This window comes from Asparagus officinalis, chromosome 3 (assembly GCF_001876935.1).
Source record: "Asparagus officinalis chromosome 3, Aspof.V1, whole genome shotgun sequence".
NCBI classification, from domain to species: Eukaryota; Viridiplantae; Streptophyta; class Magnoliopsida; order Asparagales; family Asparagaceae; genus Asparagus; species Asparagus officinalis.
In genome coordinates, this window is record NC_033796.1 from 50,295,683 (window position 1) to 50,305,034 (window position 9,352).

Sequence of the window (9,352 nt, forward strand, 5' to 3'; positions counted from 1 at the left end):
GCGATTTTCCTCAAGCCCCCAAAACACCTCACCCCCCCACGTGAAACGTCGTTTAAAACCAACATGCTCTTCCCAAAATGCCCTTTGATTTAGCCGCCTATCGTTTATCTATATCATTCCTCGTCGTTCGTACCTTCTCATCTCTTCTGTCCAAGCGAACCGACTCCAGAAACCCATTGTAAAATCCTAGCCCTAAATCAATCCACTCCAAAGCTTAATCGGAAAAAATGATCGGCGATTCAACCCCTAAAGCAACCTGACATGTCGACTTCAACGAAGACGACGACGCGTCGCAGTTCGTCGTCTCAAAAAGACTGTCGACCACATCAAAGTGGAATGAAGCTGGCGCTTCAATTGCTCATGTTCTATAAGACATCGCAGTCAGCCATTCCCATCCCTCAAATCCAGCTCAACCCAAAAATCCAGTGCAGCGAATAAATCTAGAGGACAGCTTCGGCACCACCAGCACCGACGCCGCCTCTAGAGCGCTCCTGGATCTACAGAGTGAAGCTAAAGAGAAACACATTGCAGCTCAAATTACTGCAAATATATGTTGTTTATTGTGTTATTGTGAAGGATTTTGTTAAGTTGTGTGATTTTTTACCGTAAATATATGTTGTTTATTGTGTTATTGTGAAGGATTTTGTTAAGTTGTGAATTTTAGATTGTAGTTGTCAAGGAAATGCACTAATTAATTGTTGACGTTATGCATTAGTTGTTGAGGTTATTGGTCTGTTGCCAAGGTTATTGTTCAGTTGTGACATATGTCATATTAGTTGTTAAGGTTTAGGTTTACTTATTAAGGTTATGAGTCGGTGGTGAAGGTTACTGTTTACATACGGCTGCTAGTTGTGAAGGTTATTGTTTACTTGTGGCTATTAGTTGTGGAGGTTATTGTTAACTTGCGACCTGTTAGTTATTTGGGTTATAAGTTTATTGTTAAGATTATTGATTCGTTGTTGAGGACAGGTGTTGCTTGTGAACCTTATGGATTTGTTGATAACTTTACAGCTATTTTGTCAAGTTTACAGCATAATTGTTATTGTTATAGAATTTTCTCAACTATTCATGTATTGTTCTTTTGTTTTGTAGACAAAAGGCAAATACCACATCTGAGTCACTGCCTACTTCAAGCTTTACTGCTTACTACTAGTTCATGCATACATTAGTTCAGCGTATGGAGCCAAGACACTGGGAGGCATACAAAGATAGTGTATTCAGACACTACATTTATTTTGGCCCTTCTGGTCTTGATCTTCCCACTTTTGAGCATATTCTGAGACAGTGGGATGATAAAAAGATAAAATTTATCTTCACTGATACAAAAACAGGAGAAGACATTCAGTGCTCATTCAACCTTCAATGGGTAATGAGCCATACATGGTTCTCCAATGAGGGGGATCTTGTTGACCCCAACCGAGACCGAAAAAATAGAATATGCTCAAGGATTTTCAACAAACCCGAGGATGATAGTAATACAACTTCTCCCCTAGCACCCACCAGACGCCATGTAGAGGATCTTCTAATGAAGCTTGTACAATCAACCGATCGTCAAGATGTGAATGACTTTGTACTGCTTCAGATCTTTTATCAGCTGAGCATGATCTGGTGTCCAAGTAGTGTTCTTGGCATTCCTAGCTATTTATTCAAGTATGTTGACAGCATCGAATAGGTGAATAACATTGCCTATTGAACCTACATATTCAGTAAGACATTTGATGTGATTGAAAGGGCATTGAAGGGTCCTGGTCCAGGGAAGAAGATTGTATATCTTCAAGGGTGTACCCAGCTTATATGCGTAAGTATTCTTGTTTTGTTGTTATGGTTGTGTACTTTTTGTTAAGTTTACAAATTAGTTGTTAAGGTTACTGGTTGTATGTTAATGTTACGGGTTGGTTGTTAATATTACGGGTTAGTTGTTAAGATTATGTGTCGGTTGTTAAGGTTACAACTTTTTTGTCAAGGTTACGCTTTTATTGTTATGGATGCTTATTTGTTATTAAGGTTAAAGATGGTTGTTAAGATTCTCTTTCTAATATGCAGCTGTGGTACTATGAACTTACTGGCATCAAGAAGCCAGTAGTGGGAAGTACGACGCAACCTCCCCTCACTAATTGGGTGAAACTGTGAGATATTGCGGGATCCCTGAGATTGGTCATTGTTGTAGCTAAAGCAAGGCAAGCTACTATAAAGCTTCCACAGTTCCAAGGTCAAGTACAAACTATTGAGAGAGGTTTGCGGGGGAAGGAGCAAGAGAAGGAGTAAGAGAACAAGAGAAAAGAAGAGAAGAAAGAGAGAGAGAGAGAGAGAGAGAGAGAGAGAGAGAGAGAGAGAGAGAGAGAGAGAGAGGGAGAGGGAGGGAGGGAGAGAGGGAGAAGAATAAGGAACCGGCTCCTAGAGACGCCGGTAGGGCCCGTGGCCCAAGATAGCCTCTTCCTAAAATGAAAAGGGGAAAAGAAGATGATATCATTCTTGAAGGATGGGTAAGCACTACAGTAAAATTGTGAATTATAAATGTCTTGTTAATGTTGGCTATTGGTTTTCAATAATTCCTTTTTTTTAATAATACTCTGTCTGTATTTATCTTGTAGAGTATGCTATATAATATCGATGATGACGCGATCGAGCAGCACGCCGAGGCAGTTGATCAAATGGAATTGTCTCAGCAATTGAGCTATTGGAAGAGTGTCACGATAATAAATCAAAAATTACGTCGAGACGATAATAGGAAATTTGAAGATCAGATTGCTGCCAAACGAATGCAGATAACTTCTCTTTCTGTAAAAGTGACTACTCTATCTGCTCAAGTGAGGGGGCTGAGAGAGAAACTAAGCGAAGCCCAATGCAGAAGCCTCATTGTATATGAGAATAAGAAGCCTACTACAGAGGTGTCCAGCCTAGCGATGGAGATGCAAACTTGTACATGTTAGATCTTTGTACATTATTTGTGAATTATATTACATAGTTTTTAAAATTAAAAATTTGTTGTTATTGTTAGATATTGGTTGTTAGGGTTACGGATTAGTTGTCAATATTAGGGATCTATTGTTAAGATTAGAGATTGATTGTTAAGGTTAGGGATTGGTTGTTAAGTATAGGGATTGGTTGTTAATGTTAGATAGAGATTGTTAAGTTTTTCGTAATTACATTTTGATTTTTTTTTAATCAAGCACTCCACGCATTGACATTGACATTGAGAGTGAAGTCCCTCAACATAACTTTGCTGACATTAATAAGGAGAACGAAGGCCCCCTACCAGGGGAAGTCCCTCCACCAGATACTACTGGCATCGATACGAAGGTGGAAGATCCTCGCCCAGAGGAAGTCCCCTCACCAGAAGCTGACAAATTTTTTGAGGTTGAAGAATAAATAAATAAGGGAAAGGAGCCGACTGGAGAGGTGTCCAGCCCAGCGATGGAGATGTAAACTTGTACAGGTTAGATCCTTTTTTTACTACATGTGAATTATATTGCATAGTTGTTAAAATTACTGTTTTGATTGTTATGGTTAGATATTGGTTGTCAGGGTTATGGATTGGTTGTCAAAGTTAGGGATCTGTTGTTAAGATTAGATATTGATTGTTAATGTTAGGGATTGATTGTTAAGTATAGGGATTGGTTATTAAGTATACGGATTTGTTGTTAAGGTTACAGATTGGTTGTTAAGGTTACGGGTTTGTTGTTACTCGTTTGTTGTTAAGGTTAGATAGATGTTTTTAAGTTTTTTCATAATTATTCTATGAATTTTTTTTTGAAACAGTTACTCCACATAGCGTGGCTGGCAATGACATTGAGAGGGAAGTCCCTCAACCCCTATCAGCGGAAGTCCCTCCACCAGAAACTGACACGTGTTTTTAGGACGAAGATGCTCCTCTTATTTTTAAAATGAATAAGAGAAAGATGGATGCAGAGGTGCTTACACCCCTTAAAAAAGTAAAACAAAAAGAAGGTTGAAGCCTTCCAAACATATAGTTACCCCTTATACTGAGGGGAAGAAGAAGAAAGAAAAACAAATCATGGGGGACAAAGATATTATAGAAGTGATGGAGGAAAAGGGAACAGAGTCAGCCTACTGGGCTATAGTGTGATCCCCACTCAATCTGGAAAACCCTCATGAGTTCCCCTATGAGCAAGGAAGAAGAAATATACAGGGATAAACTAAAGATGGGGATTCCCTTTTCTAAAGGCTTCATCATCAAGTTTTTTGATAATCACCTAATATTTGTACATAATTACAATGTGTCAGCAGATGTTGTTGCGTTGTTGATGGAAGAGGAGAATAAAGTTCTCAATCATTTTTGTATCTATAGGTGTAACAAGTAAGTATTTATCTCATATTACAATTTTATAGCTTCTATTTTAAGGTTATCAATTAGTTGTTAGGGTTACAGCTATGTTGGTAAGGTTACAGGTTTGTTGTTAAGGTTACAGATTTTTTGTTAAGGTTAATGGTTTGTTGTTAAGATTACTGGTTGGTTGTTAAGTATACGGATTTGCTGTTAAGGTTACTGGTTTGTTGTTAATGTTACAGGTTTTTTGCTAACTATATTTATTGTTTTATTCTTTTTTGCAGTTTGATTAAAGTGTACAAAGGTCAATGGTTGTCTATTGACCGATTTGAGCTTCTTAATATTCTACGCGGTGGTCAACTGGATGATTCAGTAAGATTTATTCTTAATAATTATTAAGTGTTTACCTTATTCTTAATAATTATTATTTTATCATCATTTATATTGCTATTATTTATTTCTTGTTGTCATCTTATAGGTTATTGAGGCTATGCTCGATATAATACGTGAAAGTTACAACGAATCAACTAACAAAAAATATGGGCTGGACTCTGTTTTCTTTTCTGTAAGTATATGACAGACATATATCTATTTATCTATTGCAATCTATGTTAAAAGGTTTCTGATCAGTCTAATTCTTGATTACAGCATACAATACATGTAGAGAGACCTAACTACCAAGATGCATATGAACTCTTCATCAAAATTTTGTTCGATGAAGGATTTACTAACCTCCTAGTTCCTATTGTCCAAGGAGATCATTGACATCTCTTGGAGTTCGATGTAAAAAATAATGTTGCCAGATATTATGACTCCTTGAGAGATCGATCTGGATATTGGGAACACGTGCTCAACATTGTTAAAGCCTTCAACTACATTAAAGCTGGTTTCAACAAGAATAAATTGTATAGCGTATTCAACCCGATCATAGTTCCATGCGAGGAACAAAAGGGATCGTAAGTTTTCTGAAACTCTTTTGGTTTTTAATGTTGGAGATTGATTGCTAATGGATTGGTTGTTAAGTTTACAGATTGGTTGTTAAGGTTAGGCTTTGGTTTTGAAGCTTAGGGTTTTGTTATTAATGTTACGGGTTGGTTGTTAAGGTTAAGCTTTTATTGTGAAGCTTAGGGGTTGGTTGTTATGATTATATATTGGTTGTTGTCCTTAGGTGTTGTATATGAAGATTACAGGTTAGTTGTTAACCTTAGGGATTTAATGGTGGATATTTATTTGTGTGTAGGTATGACTGCGGGATCTATGTCTACCTGTTTATAAAAGCTATTATTGAAGGTAGAAGTGTCTTGCACCTGATGCCCAAAGAGAATAACACATTGATCATACGAACGAAGCTAGCAAGCTATTTATTAATTGAAGGCGGGATGAGGAAAAAAGATCTCAGTCAACTTGACGATGATAACATCGAAAGATCTGTCTCATAAACTATTTTTGTTGAAAGCAGATACGTAATTTTTTTTGTAAATATACCATAAATGCAAATATGTAACTATAATTGTTTATGACATGTAAATATTTAATTGTTTATAAATGTAAATTTTATAAATATAAATAATTTATTGAAGGTTACGGAGAGGTTGTTAACCATGTGAACTAAGATGTAACCTTAACAACCAAGCTATAACCTTAACAACCTAGTCGTAGCCTTAACAATCAATCCATAAGCTTAACAGTCAGTCCATAATATTAACAACCAAAAACTAAGGTTAACAACCAAGTCGTAAGCTTGACAACTAAGCCCTAAGCTTAATAACCAGACATTAACCTTAACAACCAAACGCACAACATTATAACATACATTCCAAAAGTGTATCATCCAGTTTGTATAGTTAACATCCCATATCAACATCAAGTTAAACAAACCAAAAGTTGTTTGCGTCGAAAATTGTTATATTCCTTGCGGTATTCATTACAACTTCGGTCGTTACAATTAAAACAAAAAAGATAATCTTTTTATAAGATCTTTACACAATGAAAACAAAAGTTACAACTCTCGTCAAAACAAACGCAGAGATCGTTTATCGGTCGCTGCTTTGCGTGGGATCTTTGCCTGTGCCGGGGTTTATCCGTGGACCGCCTTAGATCTGGATCCGGTTGATGAAAAATTCGGCAGAGCTTCGCCTTCGCCGATGAAGTATTTGATTTGAATCGCTGAAATCGACCAAGCGAAATCAGGGCTCTTCTCGAGATTAAGACCAAGCCTAATCTCAAGGGACGGACGGGAACGGGCGTCGGATCTCTCGAACTCTCCTTCTTTATGCCGAAGAACTCGCCAAGATCTGTCAACCCTCGCTGAAATTCGTGTTCCTTTGACTCCACAATCCGGCAGCACCTCCTCGTCTTGATAATCAATCGCCCCCTCTGAAAGGAGGCCCTATGCTTGTATTTATAGGGCTTCGGAAGTGGTTATTTGGATGAGAACAAGTGATTTGGCCTTATCTTTAGTCAATAACAGCCTAACCACGTTTGTAGATGATATCAAGTCAGTTTGGATGCTCAGGAACCAACAAATCTCGAGAAAAACCAACAAAAACCGAACCGGGTCAAAACAGCGCGCGCAGGACAAGTCTGACCCGCGCTTGCGCGGGTCCGGTCGGCGCGGTCCGTCACCCGCCGCCGCCCGCTGGCGCGCGGTCGACTTGGGCGACCCGCGCCGACCGCGGATCGGCCATGAGCCGACCCGTGCAGGTTGCGCGGGTCGGCCTGGTCCGAACGCCGCGTTCGGGGGCGGGTCGGACTTGGCCGACCACGCGCCGCGCGGCGTCGGACCCCGCCGCACCCCCCCCCCCCACACCATGGTTCCGACCCGCGTTGGCGCGGGTCGGGCTTTGTCCGGACCCACGCCGCCGCGGGTCGCGCTTTGTCCGACCCGCGCCGCCATGGGTCGGACTTGGCCGACCCGCGTGGGGCGGCGGGTCGGCTTTGTCCGGACCCGCGTGGGCGCGGGTCGGCTTGCTCGACCCGCCCGCGGGTCGGACTTGGCCGACTCGCGCGGGCGCGGGTCGACGCGGTCCGACCCGCGCGGACGCGGTGTTTCGAATTTTTGCTGAGCTCTGGTGTTTTCCGGTCTTTTCGGGACTTGTATTTTCCACCGTTTTGCGTGTTTGACCGTCTTGTTGACTTGTACGCTTCGTTGCGGAATTGACCGTCGAACGCGTGTTGATTGACACACATGTGTTTATTGACGCACGCATGTTGGTTGACGCGTGCAAACTGATTGACGCGCGCGTGAGCTGACTGTCGAGCGTGTAGGTCACTTGATTCGCCGTTTTGCTTCAGGCGCTTGTCGGCGTCAGATAATCCTCTTAGACTCGGATAACGATGTTCGTCGTCTTCTCTCTGTCTCAAGCTGTGTACGGACACCTATAGGCATTTTTAGACGCCTACAAAAGTAAATGTACAAGTGCTAGTAACTTAGAGGCCGGATGCTCCTCCGCGGTTGCTATCCTTGCTCAAAGCGAAGTGGTATGAGAAACCCCTATCCCTATGGAATGTGGACGTCCCAATACCTTGGTCCTGGAGAAAACTCTGCCAGAGGTCTCTCTCCACCGTCATATGTATGCCTTCCAATGTGACCTCAATCAACTCTGGGTCAGCGCTAAACGGTTACGCACGCTGACGGCGACGGCTAGGGGGAGGTTGGTCAACACAATGTCAATAGGATCATCCTTGTCTACCTAACCAAATTCCGATGAGGGATTACCCTCCCACTTTGCTTGATGCTCTTGGACCTCCGGCTTCTCGAAAGCCCTCTCAGAAATAGGCTTGCCGATAACCTGAACAACAACGTAGCCTTCCATTAGGTTGTTGTCAATAGGAGAGATGTAACGGAACTTAATCCTCTTAGGGACATCCGATAAAACCCTAATCTTGAGCAGCACCTTGCAAACTTTGAAGTTATAATGGATGGCGACATCGTTGGAGCACATGACACATTTGCCGATACCCTCGAACAGCGATTGTAGAAACTCCCAATCCCAGAGGTGGTATGAGAGTCTGAAGAGGCGGATCCACGTTAGAATGGGTTTGGGCAATATGGATAGTTTGAGGTCCTCCCTCCAACGCCTAAATCTGTCCTTAAAGGAGCCCATATCTATCAGCTTGAGCTTGATGGCTTGATCTAGAAGGCCATCAAATGAAAATTGAACCATGAAGCTAGTTCTTGCTGCATGTTTGATCTGATGGGGGCCATGATAGGACATTGAAGCGGTAGGCAAGCCTTTCTATGAGCTCCTGAATAAATAGACAGCCTACCTCAAGATAGAAGATGGCGAAAGAAGAAAGCTCTTGAATGGTGCTAGCGGTGTTGGCAAGGACGGTAAGCAATCGTGGAGGGGCGCAAGCTCTCAGACCATGAGGGCAATCCCGAGAGATATGCCCTGAGCCATGGCAGTAGGCGCAGACTTCATCATCGTGAGGATAATCCTTAGCCATGATCTTCTGGTTTATAACAGAAATGGGACTTGAAGGTGAGGCTAATTGGAGAGGGGGGCTTAGGAACAGAAGAAGAGAATGACGGTGATGGGAAGATCGAGGAAAGAGTAAGGAGAAAGAGTGAGGAGAAAGGTTATCATAACTGCCCTGTCTTGGAACAAGCAAAGGGATGGTGAGGTTGTCGCATGGAAGATGGGAATAGGTAGGAGAAAGGTTATCATAACTTTCCTATCTTGAGAACAAACTGTACTATGAAATACATTGAATGCAGGAGCAGAAAAAAGATTTCGGTAACCTTGACAACCAAGCGCAAGTGAATAACAGTAGCCTTAACAACCAATCCATAACAGAAACAATGACAACCAAACAGTAACATTAACAACCAGTCCATAACCTTAACAATAAAACGCTAAACTTGACAACAAATCCATAAACTTGACAACCAAATAGTAACCTTAGCAACCAATCCATAATCTTAACAATAAAACGCTAAACTTGACAACAAATCCGTAAACTTGACAACCAAACAATAACCTTAGCAACCAATCCATAACCTTAATAATAAAATGCTAAACTTGATAACAAATCCGTAAACTTAACAACCAAACAGTGACA